This window comes from Eumetopias jubatus, unplaced genomic scaffold (genome assembly GCF_037043125.1).
Source record: "Eumetopias jubatus isolate StellerSeaLion01/CBP00866 unplaced genomic scaffold, mEumJub1_p1.0 scaffold_5, whole genome shotgun sequence".
Classification (NCBI taxonomy): domain Eukaryota; kingdom Metazoa; phylum Chordata; class Mammalia; order Carnivora; family Otariidae; genus Eumetopias; species Eumetopias jubatus.
Window position 1 is genome coordinate 39,826,683 of NW_028274811.1, and position 21,741 is coordinate 39,848,423.

The window sequence follows — 21,741 nt, forward strand, 5'->3', positions numbered from 1 at the left end:
AATGTATTTTCCAAGTAAACACTGTCTTACTCCTATAAATTTTGTAAGTATCTCTTACAAAAATAGACAGCCAACCTAGGAATGAATACTTTAAAAACATCACTGCATTTTGGCGACATTCTGCTGCCTTCAAAAGGGTTCTAAAGGAGGAGCTCAGATCTGCTACCTCTGTTAAAAAAACGAAGTTACCAAGTGTCAGGGAGGTGTCCAATTGGAGACGAGCACTACACTGAGCCTTCTTCCTTGAACTCTTCAGCTGGTTAGAAAAAGAATTAGAAAGGGGACACAAGGCCTCACTGTGGGATTCAGTGTTATCTAACGTCCTCTTACAGAACAACCTAAAATGATCTCATGTAGGAACCCCACCCCGGCTCTTCATCAAGGACCACCGTGGGCCGACGTGGGCCAGCGTGGGTCCACACAGGTTTGTCAGAAATGAGAGCAGGGCCCAAAGCAGAGCCACAGGGAGATTACCAGGGCTCATGAAGGATCTCTGTGTCCGAAGGTTGGGGGTGGGGATGAGAGAAAGAGGCAGAGTGGGGACAGGGGCATGGGAACACACAGGCCTTCTCAGAAAACAGGAAGCGCCAGATCTGGAGAAAAGAAGAAACTAGCACATCTTTAGCTGGACTCCGAGAGGGAAAGATGGAGAGGTTGCTGTCCGGGATGGAAACCAGCCCTGACAGCAATTTGCAGAGCCATGCAAGAGTTCAGGGAGAGACCAAGGGCGTGTGAAAGCCAGACCCACATTTGCATTACTGCTAAGTCCAGCGTGGTAGTTGGGCAGGGGCCTTGATCCATCTCTGAGCCTGAGCTTCCTTAGCTGAGCAGAGTTCGACTAATCCTCAGCCTCCTTGGCTTTAGTCTCTAAGAAGGCCTGCTTCTGTATCTATAAAGTACAGATCATAATGTGAGAACCAACTGTCAGACAGGGTTGGACAGTTGGAAAACTCTCCATAAGCGGTAGGCATATTACTATCACTGCTGTTCTACCACAGGTAGACAGTTCGAGGCAAATCCAAATCCCAGGACGAATGTGACGCAGGTATTACTATGATATATAAAATATGTTGCTCAGGACCAGAATGTAAAGCAGAATACAGACTAAACAGTCAGTGCTTTAAAGAACTAATTCATGGCCATCTTTGGTGTGACTTTAGGTGATAGTTTCGTGTTTGGTTTATGACCTTTTTGTTTTTGTTTGTTGTGTTTGTTCCTTTTCCGGCCTCAAATCTACGCGGCTACAGGTGAAAGTGCTCTGCACACAGGTGGACTGGAAAACTGGGGTCCAGCTTTGTTCAAACACGATTCCATGTCCCTTTAGCTCAACAGCCTGTGCAAAAGCCAAATGCCTACTTCATCAGGAAGGAGTGCATGAAATTTCAACCCAGGCCTTGATTCTAGGGATAAATGGGCTTAATAATTCATTCCTGAAACACACACTTGTGTGACTACTGCCTGGGAAGGTGTAGGTTCGGAGCGTGTAGGAAAAGTAAGCTATGAACACAAATAGCAACATGAAGTCCAGAGAAAGCGTCCAATTATCGACATAACAGTGCTTGCCAGTGATTTGGGGAGGTGGGGGGTGAGGGGGTGGTGAGGTGAACAGACGGTGCCCTGAGGATTTGGGGGGCAGTGAAACTATGCCATAAGATACTTTAATTGTGGGTATGGGACATTATGCATTTGTCAAAACCACAGAACTGCACAAGAGTGAAACTTCATGTAAAACTATCGACTTCTGTTAACAGATCAATACTGGCTCATCAGTTGTAACAAATGTACCACACCAATGCCACATGCGGATAACGGGAAACTTTGGGGTGGGGGGGGGATGGAGGGACTTGATGAGAGTGCTCTGTGCTTTCTACTCAATTTTTCTGTAAACCTCAAAGTTCTCTAAAAAGCGAAGTCTGTCAATGAAGAGAGAGAGAGAAAGGGAGAAAAATCCTCTGTCCAGTAGAAATCAAAGAAGGGTTCACAGAGGCCTTATCGAGGTAGGTCTTGGGAAGATGGCTAATCTGGACACCCGGGTATGGCCAAAGAGGTAATTCTGATCAGAGTGGGGGAACAACAGTTTATTTTTTTTAAAGATTTATTTATTTTATTTGAGAGACAGAAAGCCGGGGGGGGGGGGGGGTAATAGGGCAGAGGGAGAGGGGGAGAGAATCTCAGGCAGACTCCCTGCTGAGCACAGAGCCCAACAGGGGGCTTGATCTCATGACCCTGAAATCACAACCTGAGCCAAAACCAAGAGTCGGACACGCAATGGACTGAGCCACCCGGGTGCCCCGAGGAACAATGATTTATAACTAGCATTTACTGAAACCTTCTTTTTTTTTAAGATTTTATTTATTTATCAGAGAGAGTGGCAGGGAGGCAGAGGGAGAAGGAGGCTCCCCACTGAGCAAAGAGCCCGATGCTGGACTCGATACCAGGACCCAGGGATCATGACCTGAGCTGAAGGGAGACGCTTAACCGACTGAGCCACCCAGGCGTCCCAATCTTCGAAGAGATCAATGAATCATCAGTGAAAGGCTGCTATTCTCCTCACTGAATTGATGAAGACATGAAACCTTAGAGGTTGGCTCATGGCCCAACATCACATAACCAGTCAGTAGGAGAACCAACTGTATCAATGCAAGAAATTCATTTCAGTGGGCAACTGTGGTGTTGGGCAGAGTCCCTGATGCCTAGGATCCTGGAATGGGGGATGCAAGAGATGGCTGGCTAAAGAGTTTGACCTTCATTCTGTGAATGCTGGGGAGCCCCAGAAGGATTTTGAGAAAATGAATGAAATGCAATCTCCAAGTAGAAGAGAAAATTAAGCTGACAGAACAATCATGCCGGAGATAAAGGAAGAAACCAGTTAGAAAGCAATAGCAAGTGGCAGGAGTAAAGAAAAAAGAAAGAAAAGAAACAGCTTATACCATTCAAACCACCAAGAAAACGAGAATATTCTAAATGGATTATTAAAGAGAGTTTAACAAAGGGATTCTTTAACAAAGTGTGGGCAGGGTTTGGGAAATTAAATGGATGTGCCGCGTCTTAGGGCCTACCAAGAGCAGGGAGCCACCCCACCCCCAGGCCTGAAGCTGACAAGGGGAGGGAGTAGTTACCCAGCTGGAGAGCAGCTGTATGCACAGCTCTGTCTGACAGGAGCTGGGACCTTCAGGAGAGGCATGCAGCCGTGACCCAGTAGGAAGGAATCAGGAGGGCGAGATACCCTGACCTCAGAGTGCACCTTCCTTCCGATCTCCTAGTTGTACTGAAGGAACTGAATCCAAGTAGGAGCCCAAGGGCAAAGGGCCTACAGACGCAGGCCAGATAGCCCCACGGCATGGAGCAAAGCAGAAAAAGTGGAGAGGGTAACTGGAGAGGCAAGTCAAAAATATCCTGCCCAGTCCCTGAATAGCCAGCTGTGGGACATGATGTAATAACACTGCAATACAGCCATTCGATGGGTTGTCATACGCCTATTTTTTTCAACAAGTTAAATCTACATCTTGACTTTAAATAAGCCACAGATCATGGTGCAACATATGATTTTATTGTTGTAAAAGCAAAAAAAAAAAAAATACTATATGTAAATGTGTTTATTATGTTTTCATGCGAGCAGGAGAAAGATCTGGAAGGGTGTACACCAAATTAACAACACTGGATATGGTAGGGGGAAAGGATGAAGATGGAAGAGGTATGGAAAACTCACTTGTTCCTTCCTCTTTCTCCACTGTTTATTTACATTGTCACGAGTTGCACAAAGCATACACCATTTTATAACTCTCACAAGGGGCTTAATAAAGAAAATTATAAAGAGGAGAAAGAATAAGGTGATGGCTATGGTCCAGGTGGCAGCAAGAATATGGATTAGAAAACGCATGCCATGTTGTGGAGGAAAGCTAGAATCAACTCAGCAACTGAAGGGGAAGGGAAAATGATGTGTCTAGGTTAACTGAAGTTTCAAGGCAAGGTGGCCAACAAGGACTCATGAATACAAATGGAGAACAGAAAAGAGAGGCACAAAGTTGAGATGCAAGAGTATCAGGAATGATTTTGAGGTGCTGGTCAACCAGACAGCCATGAAGCAAATAGCTAGACATGGGAGCCTGTGATTTAGGAGGATGGGCAAGTGTTAATGGACGGACTTGAGTTAATGCCATAATGAACCTGGCCAAGCCAAGTGAAAGGCAACAAAGAAGAGTAGAAAGACTCCCAGAATGAGGGTCAGGAGCCCCAGATTCTGGTCTTAGCTCTGTGACCCTGAGCAAGGCACTTGGTCTCCCTGAGCTGCTGTCCAGTAAGTGGTACTCACTTCCTCTTTTAGAAGTAGACTCCTCTTTGATCATTTCGGACTGGCAGCTGGCTTTGACGGAGCCTTTAGAAGGACAGGGAAGCCTAGTGAACTCCCACCCTATTGCTTGTCAGAAACAAGAAACCCTTTCACTGAATCTGAAAGCCAGCCAATTGCAATTCCCAGGGGAGGAATGCGGGCTTGGGCCGTGGAATGTGCGAGCGGCACCTTCAAATGACAGGCAACTGCTCCCCAGCTATTTGCAGAGGCCACAGGGATTCTTCTCCAACTCTGACCTTATACTTTTAAAGTTGGCAGGGCTGCCCGGGGATTGTGGTTATAAGCACATAACCACTGGCTTATGCAACTTCCCCAAACCGGTCCTGTGGTGGAGGCGTTAAGAGAGCGTACAGCTGGGATGTTTCGGCTCACACCACGTTGCAGTGGAAAGGGTCCTTGGAGAGAGGTCGTGCAAGGAAGGAACTATTTCCAAGACCAGAGATGTCCCCCAGTTTGTTCTGCCTCGGAGAGCAAACGTCAGAGACTGGGTCTGTAGAGGAGCACAGAGAGGGGCCTCATCATTCACTCTATAGCTAAGGAACCCAAGCAGTGAATCCGTGCCAGACAGAGCGGAGGAAAGGGGAAGGGCCTGGGAGCCCAGTCCTCACTGTGAAATGAGGAAAATAAATGATATCCACACCAAAGGACCAAAGTGAGGAGTAAGCCCAAACTCTGGTGCATAGTAGGTGCTCAATAAATGCAGGTTTCTTTATAGGCTAGGACACAAATCTCAGGCCAGTGCTTCTCACCTGGATGCCTACCTGCTCTCTCCTCTATCCCTGAAAAGTAGCTTGACATTTCATTTCTTTTTAGTGTGTACATGTATGTATGTGTGTGTGTGCGTGTGTGTATAAACTACCTTCCTACAAGAATCCAAACACTTCCTAAGGAGCATGGGGAGCTGAGAGGATGGACCAGCTCACTTTTTTCTGGCTCTTTCTTGACACACTTAGCAGTGGTAATGACCAATTCCCTTGCTCATTCTATCTGCCTAGAAACCTGCCAACCCACAGCTTTGTTTCTATTTGATAGACAGGTGGTTATTAAAGAAGTGGCTATTTTTTGACTCTCGGGCCCCAAACTTCTCCAAGTAATACAGACAGAGAAAAGTGCAGATTCTCCAAGAACAAGGACTTCAAGAGGTCAGGTGGACTCTGAATGAAATGAACCCTTGAAATAAATACAACTGAGCCTCCATTTAAAAATTATGAGAACTCAGAAATGAGACTGGCAGGCAGTTAATCCTATAACAAAAGGTTCCTTCACACAATAGGCACCTCCTAGGATGTATTTCAGACAGCCTTCCATTTGCAAGTATCACACTAAAATCACAGGACTGTATGCCCCATGCCTGAAGGCCTGCAGACTTCCTCCCTACCTGCAAAGCCTTGACGTTGTTTCTCCACCTCATAAGCACTATTTCACATTCTATGATTCTAACACCAGCAAATAATCTTTTGAAATAATTCCCAAATAGTCCTTTCTTTTAGGACCCGTCTCTGCTCAAAAATGTTTCAAAAAGTGCTCTGAGGACTGACGTTTAGAGTAGCCAATGCTGGATGCATACCCAAGCAAGATGTGCATTATGACATGTACTCAATTGTGTCCAAAAAACAGCAAGCAAGTTACAACTGTTGCAAGTCTCTTCCCTTTGGCTCAGAGGGAGCAGGTGTCTGTCCATGTGTTACCACTTTGGCCACTGTTCTCAAATCTTTTCACCTTTGCTCATGGCTCCATTCATTCAAGGTGAGACTGAGCCAGGCCTGGGTGATACAGTGGGGAAAGACACAGAAGTGGTCCCTGTCACCATGGAGCAGGCAGGTCAGTAGCCTTCTGATAACCCTGCTTCCTTGACACCTGTTCTCCCCAAACCATTGACCCCAAGGAAAGCACATGAGCCTAAAGGAAAGAAGCAGTAAGCCTTTTCATTCCCTGACTTATTTATCCATTCATTCTGTCATTTAATCTTTATAAATGCCTCCTGTTCACAGTAGTAGGGATACAACATGAACAAAATACATTCCCTGCCATTGTACTGTAGTGGCTGGAAAAGCAAAGAATAAATAAGCTAACTAAATTAGTAGTGTACTTGCAACTGTGATAAGGGGAATTCACACAGAGGGTGAGGGGATAGCAGAGGCTTGGAAGTATCTGAGGAGGTTTTCAAAGAAGGCATGTCTAAGAAGCTGTCAGCGGAACGGAACTCTGAATGATCTGAGGGAGCAAACCAAGTCAAGAATGGCTCTTAGGAAAGACCGCTCCCTCCCTCCCAGGGAGCAGCAAGCACGGCAGCCCTGAGCTGGGGAAGAACATGGCCCAGGGAGCGCAAGAGCCGGGGATGGCTGATGTCAGTCACTAAGGAGCAGTGGCAGGGCCAGGAGTCCAGAGAGGAAGACAGTCAGGGCCAGGCCACATGAAATCTGGAGAGCCACTGTCTGTTTTATTCCCAGTGCAACAGATGTTCGAGCTGGGGGAGCAACTTGATCTGATTTACATTTGTAAAGGATCACCCTGGTTATGCCCAGAGAATGACCTATGTGTAGGCAAAGTGGGAGCACAAAGATCAATTAGGGGATTACAGTAAGACCAGGGAGGCTTGAGCTAGGGCAGTGGTGAGTGATGAGAAATAGTGACAAGGGCTTGGATTGAGATTCTACTCTAAAGGCAGAGCCAACCAAGTTGCATGGCCAATCTGGAGCTGAGCTGAATCTTAGCCCAGGATCTGCTGAAAACAAACCCTATCCCCCTCTTAACTTGATTGCGCCTTCTTACTAATAAAGTCCAAGTGACTTTAACCTCTACATTGAAGCACTGATAGACCACACAAAACAGGGAGGATGGAGCTGCAAGACAGCCAATTACTTTCAATACGTAAAGCACCTCATGTTTCCCATATGATAAGCTTTGGGTTTACCAGTAGCTCAAATTAATTTGATGGGGGTTTTTTTGTTTGTTTGTTTTTGTTTTTTTTTTTTTAGTTGACTGCATATTTATCAGGCCTTCCTGTTGAAAATACTTCTAGGGCGCCTGGGTGGCTCAGTTGGTTAAGCGACTGCCTTTGGCTCAGCTCATGATCCTGGAGTCCCGGGATCGAGTCCCACATCGGGCTTCCTGCTCAGCAGGGAGTCTGCTTCTCCCTCTGACCCTCTTCCCCCTTGTGCTTTCTATCTCTCATTCTCTCTCTCTCTCAAATAAATAAATAAAATCTTTAAAAAAAAAAAGAAAATACTTCTAAAATATGTCATTATAAAACTCTGGCATAGATAGTTTCCACATCCACTCATGTTACAGATGTATGGGTGTGGATTTCTGCTCCAGCAAATATGACCCAGTGTGGGTAAGTGATTCCCCTGCAATGCGTCAGATTTCTTTGGGGCCTGGGGTCCATCATTCCACACCTTAATCCTTCACTATGTTTAGCTGTCCATTTCGACAGGTGAAGGTGTAAAGCCACTGGGAAGACTTTGTAGTGAAATTCAAATAGCTTGATTATCTTTTAAAATTTCCCTGTTTTCTGTATTTTTCTTAAAAATCAGGGGCCAGTTATGTCCTGTCTAATCCATTAGGTGGATTCCAAGTCATTGAGACTCTGGAGTACATTTTTTCTTCTTCCTAACTTTAAACAACTAGATGACACTGGTGACAATCCAGCTGGGATTAACTTCCTGCCTGGGAAGTAGCACCGAGTACGAAGGAAGTGTTTCAAGTCAGACAAGGAGGTGAATTGGGAGCTCGCGCCACCAGTTAGTTATTAACTATGTAACCTGAGATAAGATAACCTCCTGCATCTGTTTCTTCAACTGTAAAGTAGAGCTATAAATAATTATAATCTGGACATAAGGATGAAATGAGATGTCATGGATAAAATTATGACTAAATATCAGTCAGTATGGGCTCTGACATGGCATCATTTCTTACCTTATTTATGTGGGTTTCCCTTTTCTGTTCATTGAGAACTTCTCAAGTTTGAAGATTTGAATCTTTAAATGTCTTTGTCCTTAACTTCCCCCCGTATCAGTCTGCTAGGGCTGCCATAACAGAGTACCACACACTGAGTGTCTTAAAAACAGATATTGATTTTCCCATAGTTCTGGAAACTGGAAGTTCAAGATCAAGGTGTCGGCAGGGTTGGTTTCCCCTGAGGCCTCTCTCCTTGACTTGCAGATGGCCTTCTCCTCCCTGTGTCTTCAGATGGTCTTGCTCTGACTTGTGTCCTAAACTCTTCTTATAGAGCCAGTCATAATGGATTAGGACCCACCGTAATGACCTCATTTACCTCAGTCAGGTCTGTAAAGGCCCTATCACCCAATCCAGTCACATTCTGAGGTACTATGGGTTAGGACCTCACCACACAAACTTTGAGGGGACAAAATTCAGCCAACGACAGACCCTCAAATTCCCCCGCCTCAAAAAAAAAGGGGGGGAGAGGTGAGAAAAGTACTGAACTAGAGTAAGGGAAATGAGTAGTACGCTTTTTTTCCGTAATTATTTTGCTGTGTGACCTTTGGCAAATTATTTTCCCTCTTCAGCCCATATTTTCTTAATCATTAAAATGAGGGGTTGGAATAATGGATCCCTTATTTCTCTTCCTGCCCTGAACTGAGCAAAGCTAAGTGTTTCCCATAATTTCTCACATCAAACAGGGTCTGAGATAGAGCATGCGACGAAGTAACTGAAACAAAAACAAAACAAAACATACCTTCTTTGTGGAATCAACCCAGGATGAAGTCTCTAGAAGCAGAGGATTAGATCCAATTGCTTTGAAACCTTCTAAGTTGTTTATGCCCTTTCTCTCTGTAAGGCCATAATTTAAACCAATTTAGTTGGATAAACCAGAAACCCCAAGCTGAATTTATCAATATCCCCAAAGTAATCTCATCAAGATTTGGGGCACAAATTGGCTTTGAGGGAAAGAGTATATGATTTCAAATAAAGGTCTCCTTGAAAGAATTAAGGGGAAAAAAGTTTTAAAAACAAACATACACATACACACAGAGAATGTAAAATTAAAACCAGCTTCCAAGCTCATAGGTTAAGCCATTAAGGAGAGGGGAGAAAGAGCTAGGCATGTTTCCTCTCCAGCTGTGTAGCTTCAGGTCCCAGGACACTGTGTACCTCTACAAATGTCAACAGCCTCAGCGAATCAGACAGGCAAGCAAGGGCAGACGTGAGAAAACCAACGTGCTTACTCAAAAGCAGAAGAGAAAGGGAAGGTGGAGCTCTCCATGGAAAATGGCCCAAATGCCAAAGCAATCAGAGCAATGACAAGAATATAGGTGAAGATGGAAGACAGTGGGTTTCAAATCTATAGGCTGGCAGTCTTGAGCTGAGCAACTCGGGGCAAGTTACTCAGCCTCTCATCCTGGAATACCTTTTAATTTAACTTCACTTAAAAAACGGCAACTGAAAACAAATGCATCATTTCATGTTTGTTGTTAATCCTACAATCATAGAAACAAACACAAAAATGCAAACAAAATGCGATTAATTTAACCAGATCCCCAAGCACCGGGATAATATGTGGGTTTTTAAAATTATGTTATGGAAGACTATTTGAAACATGGAAAGATGTCATATTGTAGAATGGAAAGCAGGACATAAAACAGCATGAACACGACGTTGTACCATTTTAATAAGTGGCATATACAGTCTTGAGAAAAAGTTCTAAATGGGTGTATTCATAAAATTTACAATGGCTGTCTCTGATTAATTTCACCACAGCTTATTTGTATTGTACTCCTTTTGTTTATTTTGGTAAATTCTTCTGTAACCCTCATGCTGTTTTTCGTATTTGGGGGAAAAAAAATTCCTACCTAATTTTAAAATCTCAGTGCCCTACAATAGACCAGACAGAAGAAGCCCTAATTCATTCAGCCCCACTTGTGTCTCCGTCTCTGTTTCTTCACCTGTAAGGGAAGTCTAGACTAAAATATTCTCTAAGGGAATTCTGACTCTATCAATCTCACAGAGCTACATTTAATCAAAACCTCTGCAGAATCTTGCTTTGGATTTATTGAGAAGCTGGGGAATATCCTGTGGGCTATGGAATGAGAAGGAGGCATTCAAATCCACATTAAGAAGAAATCCTCATTGGTATTTTTGTTAATTCAATGCAAAATAGTCTTCTTTGCTAAGAGTGGTGGCCTCCTCCCTGGCAAGTTGGCCCTGAATGTACCATCGTGTGGAGCAGCTCTGGACACACTGGGAAGTGAGACTGCTTGTAATGGGAAAGCTGGAGGGCTTCCAGAACCAGGCAGCGCTCATGCAGAGGAGGGCACCAAATGGCTGTCCTCTGCACCTCCCATAACCTCAACTACTCATGCTTCATAGGAAACAGGTGCAGGGAAGGCCTTCACCCTGGACCTGAATTAAGTGAACTCCAATTTGCACAAGTGTCTCATGACCCTGGAGGTGGGAGAAGATAAAAGAAGGTAGAATTTAAGGTTGCTCCGCCTAGCAGTTAAGAGTGTGGGCTAAGTCAGTTCGAATTTTGGTTCCACCACTGAAGGCTTGTGTGATCTTAGGCAAATTTTCTGACCTAAGTGTTCTCCACAATGAAATGGGAAGACCGAGTTGGAAACCCATCTACCTAACTGAACAGTTCTGAGGATTACATGAGATAATGACTAAAAAGCACTCAACACAGGAGACAATAAATATTTGTTATTGTTAGTAGTAGGAGCTGTTGTCGTAAACTAATTTCCCCTCTATGTTCCAGATTAGATGTTCCAGAGACAAGTATCGCATTGCTAGGTCCAGAGCCAATGGTCAATACGTGTTCTACAATCAAAAAAAGAGCCAAATGCTGTTATTATACCTGGTTATGTTATACATGACATTTTCTAATACATAAAGTATTACACATATACACAAGCATAAAAACATTTCATCTAAATGGCCAACCCTACCTAATAGGGAAGCAAAAAAGACCTAGGGGCTGCTCCTTCATCAAGTACTCTAAAAGGTGGGGTTTTCTGTACAATGCAGACTGCCTTAACTGCTGCTAATAACTCCAATGGCTTGTGGTTTCTAGGCAAAGGCAGAAAGGCCTCAATTTAGATCTATGTTGGATCCTGGTTCAAAAAGTCATGGTGACAATTTTCTTGAGTTGAAAGGAGGCATAGAGTTCTCTTTCTTTTAAATCATTTCCTGAAAGAGAAACAACGGGTCTGTTTGCATGCAAGATGTACCCAGGTAGGCCCTGAAACAGGCTGAGAATGGGGTCAGATGCAGGATTTGGAAGAAGGGGAGGAAGGGAGGTCTATAAGCAGAGAAGTACAAATGAGGGCCGGGCTCCATGGGCGCTGGTCAGGTCCCGGAGTACAGTTGACTCTGCTCGCTCTGCTGATGGGCTGTCCTGTTGCTCTTGGCTCAGTGATCCTCTCTGCTGGTTTCTTATGACAGGCTGTCTCTCTTAAAAGTTAATATTCAAGAAAGCTGCCAGTGAAAGGGAGGATGATGTACAAGCACAAATGTATGCATGTTCTGATCATCTTCTGGCTTGAAATTTTTCCTGCAACGTAAGTGTTAAATGTATCCATTCATTCAACAAATATTTACAGAGGGCTTAATATACGCCAAAGAGTTGAGTGCTGCAGATTCAGTGGTAACAAAACCCAAACCATCCCTACCTCATGGGGTGTCCATGGCATTATTTGGCTTTTGGGAAGGGGTTATTTCCATTGGATGACAGCCACCACACTTAAAATGTTGGCAAGAGCAACTGAAAAGAGCTTGGTGGAGCATATATAGACTTGGAGCTGTTTTCTGTTGGTCTCCCTAGTCGCTTGACCAGCATAGATTTGGAGCAATTTGTCACCTTTGTGCCCTTACCAATGGTAGCCTTATCCAAAAGAGAAACTGTACATGCCAGCAAAGGAATCATGGTCTTGTTTTAATAATACTCATTTGAGGGCGCCTGGGTGGCTCAGTCGGTTTAAGTGACTGCCTTCGGCTCAGGTCATGATCCTGGAATCCTGGGATCGAGTCCCGCATCAGGCTCCCTGCGCAGCAGGGAGTCTGCTTCTCCCTCTGACCCTCTTCCCTCTCGTGCTCTCTATCTCTCATTCTCTCTCTCAAATAAATAAATAAAATCTTTAAAAAAAATAGTAATAATAATACTCATCTGAATTAATACCAAAGAAGAAGAAAAGGACATCATTATTCCATTTCTCTCCTGTACTGAGTCTATTAACCAAACCTACCCTCTGAATGAGAAAAAGGCTGGGATTTTAAGTGTAAAATGCAACCAAAGACCCTTAGACCCAACACAGATTTGGGCTGGCCCCACTGAATTTAAGCCTATAAGGACTGCTCTTTCTTCTCACTCACTGTGTTCTCTTCCCTCACAGAAAGGGTTTACGATTCTTCTCTAAATTCCGAACACAGTGACGAGGGCTGACCATGATCTCAGGAAAAAAGAAAGGACAAAATAAAGGCTCATAGGATCATGTGCCCTGGCAGGGACCTTGGAGATCATTTAGTTCAATGCCCTCATTTGACTGATGCAGAATTGAGAGGGATAATAAGGGTTTGCCCAAAGTCACGCGTAAATGAGAGGCAATGGCAGGCCTGAACCACAACATGCTGACACTCCATCCAGGGCTGTCTTTCCCTGTGTCAAAAAACAAGAGTGCTCCTTTGCAGAAGGAGCAGAACTCCTCTCTTAAAAAATCAAATCTCACTTTATCCTGCATATTTCATTGTCCAGTGCTTCCCTGGGAAAAAGAGACTAATTAAGCCATGAGAAATGTGTCCTTGAATTCCAGATGTCCCAAATGGGCTCCTGGACCATTCTAAAGTGGAGCTCCCCCCTCCTGCTTAGAGTGCTGGGCGTGTCCTGGATTTCTCTTGCGGAATGGGAACGGGGAGCTTGGCTCCTTCCAAGTCTGGGAAGCAGACAGAGACAGAGAGTGTGAAGGGGCCTTGGGCCCAGATCTGTACTTATGCAGGGCAGGAAAACAGCATCTGCTTTTCCACCCTGCACTCATACATGCCTCTGGGCAAAAGCCAGAAGCTAACTCAGACAGCTGGCAAAGCAATGCATGAACCACCGTTAGGAGGACATACGCTCGGCTGTTGTTCCAGTGGTGATGTGATAGCTTTGGCCAGATCATCCCCACTCCTTCCACGCCCTGTGAACACTGACCCACATTTGTGAGCTAACAGGTGTGGACAGCTGGAGGTGATCCACCTGTGGATAGGGAGTGACTGCTTTCCTGCCTATGAAACTAACTGACCTCTGGAGGGATCAATCCCAGGATCTTACTTTTCCAACTGTGTGACTTTAGTCAAGTTACTAAAACTCTCGGAGCCTCTATCCAGAGCGCAAAAATGGTGGTTATTCATTGCAGCTACAGGAGATGCTAGGAGTCAAGTGAGGTAACCCACATAACTACTCAATAAATGGTAGCTTAACAGCTCCACTACGCTTAGTCACATCTCTCTAACCACTGAGATCCCTACAATCTAATTAACAGAAGAAAGTTCCTCAAGAGAAGTTGGGTTTTTATTTATTTATTTATTTATTTATTTATTTATTTATTTATTTATTTATTTGAGAGCAAGCGAGCACAAGCAAGCAGGGGTTGGAGCAGAGGGAGAGGGACAAGCAGACTCCGTGCTGAGCACAGAGCCAGAAGCAGGGCTCGATCCCACGACCCTGAAATCATGACGTGAGCCAGAAACCAAGGGTCAGAGGCTTAACCGATAGAGCCACCCAGGTGCCCCAAGAGAAGTTGTTTTTGTAAGTAGACTCCATGTAGAGACTAGGGCCAAACAAAAAAGGCTAAACCGAAGGGCTCATCCTATTCTACCATACAGTTTTTTTGGTCTATTTCATTTATTGAAATAGACATAGACTGAGTCTGATGAAAGAGAAATTTCACAAGAGAAGAGTGTGAAAATAGAAAATAGCCCATTTCTCTGGGTTGTCCAGGGTCTTTCTCATTTGTCTCTGAATGGTCTATAGAAAATGGGAGAAAAGGTAAAATGGAGCACTGATTTGAGGAGGGAGTAAGTGGGGAGCCGGTCAGGCTTCCTATTAACATTCATCACAGGAGGCGATGACATATTCAAATTTCCAGTCCCCTTATGATTAGGAGCACTGATTGTATCAAAGGGGGGCAGATTTATATCCTAGAGAGACAGTCCTCCTTGTGTAAACATTTTGTAACTTTTCAAATGTAATAAGCAAAAGCAAATAGTTCTATGAAATATGTCAACAGGTAAAGAACAGAGGGCCCATTAGGACATGAAGGGGTTTTTTTGTTCTTTTTCAAATTCAATGTTTTTGTTTTTTGTTTTTTGTTTTTTCCAACTGAGGAGAAAGGGCAGAGGAAAAGCTACTGAACAGGGAGTCATGAAGAACCTACCAGAAAGGGTATTCATAACCTCTGTCACTTTAGTGTCCAAGCTAATTAGGATTAAAAAACAATCTAGTGCAACTAAATAAGAAAAATGCCCTTTATTTGGGTTAAGGGAAAGTCTCTATATCAAAGACCAAAGACAGTCTACTGGCCTGTTAGATTGTCAGAAATGAATGAGAAGCCTAATTCTGAGGAACACTGGAACATAACTGAAGTAAGAAAAAGATAACAAGAGCTTCTATATAACATTGTATTAATTTTTGTTTTTGAAAACTTGTATTCAAAAAGTAGTTTCCTAAGTAGCCTCTTCCTACCCCAGACCTTTATCATGTCTTCCGCTTCATGAATTTCCACATTCCAGAGTAGTTGAGATTTCATAAATAAATCAGCGTTTACTATTTTGGAAGATATCGGGGCTCAGAGACTGCTTTCAGGGCCACTATCCTCATTTGGGCCTTTCAACAGCCCAGGGAGATAAGCAGAAAGATTTTCATTTGTAAGCTGACAGTTCTACCACATAGACTGGAATTCTCTGAGAAAATCTATTCCTCTAGAATTCCCCCAAACGCTCAGCCAACTCCATCATAACTACTAACAGGCAGAGCTCTTTATACACCTGAGGCACTTTGCTCGTGTTTCAGAAAGAGGAATAACCCAGGGGTGCCTGGGTGGCTCAGTCAGTTGAGTTTTCGACTCAGGTCGTCATCTCAGAGTTGTGAGATCGAGCCCTGTGTCAGGCTCCACACTCAGCTCGGAGTCTGCTTGGGATTCTCTCTCTCTACTCCCCTCAAATAAATTTTAAAAATCTTAAAAAAAAAAAAAAAGGAAGAAAGAAAGAGTAATAACCTGGTTGAGAATCACCACATAGCTGCTCAAAATATAAAGTAACAAATGAACACCCCAAGCAGGGCCTGGGCTGAGAGTTCCATGATCAGATATGTAAGATGTTTTCCATTCCTAACTTTCCCTCTGTCTTTTACTCTGGAATTTCTCTACCAAGATGCCTTACACGGATAAAGCCAACTGTGGGTGACTTCTTCTCTTTTGGTCTCCTAAACGCTAGTCCTCCATCTCCTAATATTTGCTCCCAGTCCCAAGTGACACCTCTTGAAGCAAGAAGAAGGCACAGAGGCTGGGGCAGGGTTTGACTCACGTCTCCTCCAGGTTCTCGGCTGGTTCAAGGCCCCCAGCTCAGCTGCTGCACTTCATAAAGCCCCTTCCCTTCCCCTTGGGAATAAAAACTTCCCATGGCACCCACAATGCTCACGATCACACCCTTCAAGCGAGACCACAGCACCCTGACTATGCGCCCAGGAAAGAACTCTCCAGGTTGTGTTCCTGCCTGAGGATGTGTATTCCGGGAATTTCCAAACATCACACACATTCAACCCAACCTCCAATGCGGCGGAAATGCATTATCTGCAAGATAATATTTATGGAAATCCAATTACCGGTTGCAAAAAGCCAATTCTCTGCAATGTGCTCCCAGAGGGAATTCTGGAACGCTTTATCCACACCTTCCAAATCTCTGCTGCATGCACCTCTGGGAGGCAAGCAGCTGTACCAGGATGGAGAAGCCTGGGTTTATTTCCAGCTTTGCCCCAAAATTCTCACAGGGTAACTCTGAATAACTAACTTCACCTATCTGTGCTTCAGTTTCCTTAAAATGGGTTTTTGCAGAGACTCTTGACAAGAGAATATGTATAAAGCCCTGGAACTTAACGGTTAGATCCCTCCCACTCCTCCGGTCAGCTTCAAGTGGTAGCATACAAGAGGGTAGCATACAACTTTCCACCTGCAGAACTGATATGCTAGCTACCATCCCCAAAAGTGTTATTTACATTTATTGAATATAAGAAGTAAGAGACACCATGTTAAGGGATCTGTTGACAGTGGCAGGCAAAATACACTTCCCAGATCCTACCAGGACTACTTAGAGAGTACGGAGTCTTTCCTCTATACCATTTGCCTTACTTACACGAAGTAGTAATGATGGTAGAAGCAGAAACACCAAAAAGAATGTGGTGGGAAGGAGCACAGACTTTGACTTCAAGCAGGTGTGCAGGTTTGAGTCCTGCCTCTAACACTTACTCACTCTCTGATCCTGGGCAAAAGCGTTTGATTTTCTATGGGTTTTGGGGATTTTTTGTTTTTTGGGGGGGTTTTTGTTTGTTTTGTTTCTGGATCTATAAAATGGGGATAACTATAGTACCTTTCAGACAGTGTTGAGTCAAGGATCAAAATGAGACAATGGAGGTAAGGCATTCAGCACAATACCTGACACAAACACAATAGGTGTGAACTCTTCTTATTAGGAACAATTTTTAATTCATTTATTGATTGAACTGATAACCATGAGATGTCTATGTGCTAGGGACCATGCTAGACAGTGGAGACGGAGGTGAATGGCAGCACAAGGTCCCTGCTCTGATCTGCTGAACCAGCCTGAGCTGCCAGCCTGACATTTAGAAGCAAGGGCTAGTATCAAGGTAGACCAGACAGGACATGCACATGGATAACCTGAGAAAGAACAGTAAGATGGGAGGCCTGAGCCACTCACAGAGAAAGCCCCAGCCAATTCTACCAACCCTCTCTCTCCAAGAAACCAGTAAACACAGTATACCGTATAAGAAGGCTTTGATCTCAGGAGGGCAGCAAAAATAGGTGGCAGGAAAAAAACAAAGCCTTACGGGGAGTAAGGTGGAGGGAGCAAATTGTGACAGAGGGTGGTGTCTGGGGAGGCATAGGGTATCCAGCAAGAAAGACTGCCCCCATCGGTCCTCAGATTCTAGTGACATTTTAGCTACTGGGTGGGGCAGCCTTCACAGAAAGGAATACAGGGAGGCTAGAAAACTTAATTCAAATGCCATAATCTTACCATTTAAAAAAATAAGCTAGAATTAACAGTAGGGGATATATGTCACATTTAGATCTTTAATGACGTTTTCTATCTGCGGCCATATTTTAATGTTTTTCATTATATCTAGGAAGAGTATTGCAACCCTTATAGTATGGAGATAACTATAATCATCTATAGACACACAAACACGCAAAAATAATTGAATGTAAAACAGAACCCCTGTTCACAGAAATACAACACAAAGCCTGAGGAAAATTTACAAATGGATTCCTTGCCCCCAAAGACCAACAGCCCCCCTCCTGCCATGCTCCTCTCTCCCTCCCCACCCCAGACCCCTTGCAACAATGTGAATACAAGGTAGTCTGGCTTGAAGGAATTCACAACCACTGTCCATTCTTGTCACAGCTGCTGGAGACACACAGCCCCAGCTTACAGGCACAGGCAGCTATGCAGCACCACGCCCCATGCACAGAGAGAAAGGATGGAAGCCGTGTGGAAAATGAAGGAGGCACCCTAGGGAAGAGCATCCAAACAAGAACAAAAGGGAACCCCTTGCAAACCTGGCCCTAGGATTAGGGCACAGCTACATTTACGGGGGCTTCGAAGACAAGTTATCAATCAGGGCTAAATTTCTGTAGCTCTCCTGAAAGGTGGCCCAAGTGATACCTATAAGAATGGGCGTGGCCCTCGATGCCACAGCACAGGCTGAGTCCGTAAGAAGAACCTTGCAGTCTTTGGACTAGAAAGAAAAAAAAAAAAAAAACCTTTTCTCTGCTTATCCCAAACAGGAGAACTGGCACACGTATAGCGGAGGTAAGGCAAGTGGCATGTGAGCAGCATGCTTCACGCATGGAACAGCATGAGAGCTGGGGTTCATCCCTCCTCAGTGAGGGAAACTATCAAAATTGAGCTTTTGTCCCAGTCTTTTTTTTTTTAAATGATACCTTCCACAGCTTTCTGCAAAGACAACTGGCACTGAGAAAATACCATGCATTATAAAAGATCCACAATGTTTCTTCAATAATGTGAAGTCAATGATATCACGCAGTGATAAAGGAGGATATGTTTACACCCAACACTTTTACCTGGCTAAAGGATCCCTACCCATCCCCACCTCTCTTTCTCCTAGCCACTGTTTATTCCCTAAGACCAGGTGGACGGCAGTTAGGGGTGAGGTGCACTTGTGTGGGGTGAAGCTCAGGTGCATGAAAAAGATAGCATGCTTCAATAGAAACAAAACCACTTGAGAATAAAGTGCACTAGAGCCAAGAACAGCTTCCTCCTGCCTACAGAGGTAAGGTCCTGCATTGGCAATCTCAAGCACACAGGGCGTTCCAAACATAGCGGAGCAAGTGCAAACAGACTCATGCCCACAGCAAAATCTGGTGGATCCCTGGCAAATTAACTATAGTAGCAGGTACAGCTGTGCCCTAGGGCAGCTGCAGAGCCTCCCAGGGGCCAGTTGATCACTTCCTTTGTTCGCCTTGCAAAGATGGAGTAGCCACCCATTCCCCCACTATACACACACACACAGTACACACACACCCCATTCACAACAAAGCACAACCACACTGCTTCATGCTAAACTAACAAATGTCAGTGTTTTTTGTTATTGTTGTTTTGCCCCCTACCACCACCCCCCCCTCTTTTTTGGTAATGCTCATCCCAGCTGGTCGTATGCCCCTTCCTTTCAGGGACATCATTTCGGTGCATCCCAGAGAAACCCCGAGCCGGGGCGCGGTATTTTGCCGCTGAGACCTGGCTCTGGTGAAGATGCGGCTTCTGTACCTGATAATGGCACGTTCCCTCTCCACCCCGCCCTAGGCGCTCGCCCAGGGCATTTGACACCCGCCCGCGGGTGGCTCGCTTTTGCACACAATGGCAGTTGGACATGTTAAGGCACACAGCGTGCGCCCACGACCCCAAACTAAAATCTGCTCTTAAAACTCAGCCTTTTCTTGGGATAAGGGCGGAAAATGACATGAAAAATGTAAAATGCATCGAGGGCAAAAAAAAAAAAAAAAGTTGGTCATTCCCGCTACAGCCACATTAGTTGTCCAGTCTGGAATGACGTGCCTAAATATGAACGGGGTGAATGCAGGCAAGAGGCGGACAAGGTGAAGACCCAAGATCTAGACACCCCGCCACCGTCGCGGCGCGGGGGGGCAGAGCCACCGGGTTGGAGCTAGGAGAGGGCGCGGTCGTGCTACCAGACACCCCTGGGGAAAGGTGTCATCTCTCCATACTCCGCCTCGCCAAAAGGAACCTAAAACAAAAAGCACACCCCGCCTGGGGCAGCGCACACTGATAACCCGGGCGGCGCGGGGGTCCTGGGAGGGTCCCGAGCCCTGCGTTATATGCAAACTACCGGCTGGTGGGAAAAGAAGATACATAATCCAAAGTTCTCCGCGCCACTCTTTGGGTTTCCTCTTTGTTTTGTTTTCCCCAAACGCCAGGGTCGTTCCGTCTGGGTGGCGCCCGGCGCGCCGGCTGGGCTGACCGCCGCTCTCCACCCCCGGGACCCCGGGTCCCCGTCCCTCCCCGGGGACCGGACCGGGGAAGCCGGCGGGATCCAAGGCGCCCCGCCCGCAGCGCAGCGAGCAGCGAGCGAGCAAGAGACGCAGGCGGCGGCGCCCGGCGCCCCACTCACCGTGATCCGCGGGATGTTCTTCTTGCCTTGGTAGGACATGGTGGCGGCGGTGGCGGCGGTGGCTGCAGCAGCTGCCTCCCTCCCTCCTTCTTCTGCTCCTGCTCCTGCCTGCCCGCGCCTTCCTCAGCGCGCAGCGCCGGAGATCAGGTGGAGCGAATGGTGCGCTGGCCGCAGCCGCCGCCTCCTCTCGCCTCCGCCCCCCTCCCGCGCTCCCGCGGCGGCTGCCAGAGACAATAGTAAATCTCCCCGGTCCCCCCTTTCACCCCCGACCCCCCCGCCACACACACCCTCCTCCACTCGCGTTCACGCCCGGGCTTTTTTTTTTTTTTTTCTTTTGCCGTGCCAGCTGGGACCCCGTAAGACCAGAATGGCTGCTCCGTGACTCCTCCCTCTCCTCTCTTATCCCTATTGATTTTCCTCTTTGCATCTGCCTCACCCACTTTTTCTTTTTCTTCCTTTTTTTGTGACTTACGAGTGCGGCGGAGCCAGCCGGCTCACAGCCACCAGGGGGCGCGAGGGACTTTTCGGGGCGGGGATGCTGCAGTCCCGGGTGGAGGAGGAAGAGCGCGAGCGTCTCCCCCCGGACCTCGCTGACCGAGCCCCGGGAAGCGGCAACGCCCGCGGCCAGCCCCTGGTCCGCTTTCCCACCCTCCCGACCCGCATTTAGGACCGGGGAAGGCTCCCGAGTGTCCTCCCGGAGCCCGCTCTCCTCCGCCTCCGCGCGGGCTGCAGGCGGCCGCGCCGCCGTCTTTGTTACAGCAAAGGGCGGCACGCCGCCTCTTACCGGCCGCAGCGGGTGTAAACCGGCCGCGGAAGCCCGGAGAAAACCTAGACCTGGTCGCACTTGGCGCAGCCCGGCCCGCGGCTCTCCTGAGACCCTGGCAGTACGTGTCGGAAAATGTAAAGCAACCACTCGCTCTCACGCGGCTGCGAGGGACTCCGCGTTACCAGCAACTGTTGTCCGTATCTTAAAAATAGTCTCAAAATAATACGTTGTAGAGGAGGAACTCCGCTGCCTGGCTCTCAGAATCGGTGAAAGTGCATTAATGCTGCTCTGTGAGTCACGAGTAGAAAACACCTGTGGTTGAAAGGCCCCGTCACATTGCTGGTGTGCAGCCACGGATGTGTGAGGAACACTACTGTGGCTTCCCCTGGGCAGTGAACCGTGTGCACTACCGAAAATCCCGAGTTTACTTTAGGCAGAGCTGATAGACAAAAGTCAACATGTCATTGAGAGCACACACATGGCCTTTTAGCGCTGGAATATATTGTCCTTCAACTACTGGCTAAAATTAACTGAGTTTTATGGGTGGGGGCTACCCGGTGGTCCCAGTGCAGGAGATCCCTCAGGTCTCCTTGAAAATGATTCCAAATATACCATTTAAAGAACAAAAATGGCTCGCTTTGCAAAAACTGAAAAACCCTTTCAAGACAAGTCTCATACCATCCCCACTCCCCAGTGGTCATTGCTAATGGCCTACTAAATATTCTGCAGATGTCACTATGCACAACT

General features: G+C 46.1%; 1 protein-coding gene across 1 annotated transcript in view; it reads right to left on the reverse strand.

Annotated features, from left to right (window-relative positions):
* The window catches only part of DPYSL3 (dihydropyrimidinase like 3), a 57,791-nt gene extending 37,529 nt beyond the window's left edge, over nucleotides 1-20,262 (reverse strand). Inside the window, exon 1 of the mRNA XM_088023632.1 lies at nucleotides 20,229-20,262. The gene's annotated coding sequence lies outside the window, so the exon portion shown is untranslated. The remainder of the gene's footprint in view (nucleotides 1-20,228) is intronic.
* Between the last annotated feature and the right edge of the window lie 1,479 nt (nucleotides 20,263-21,741).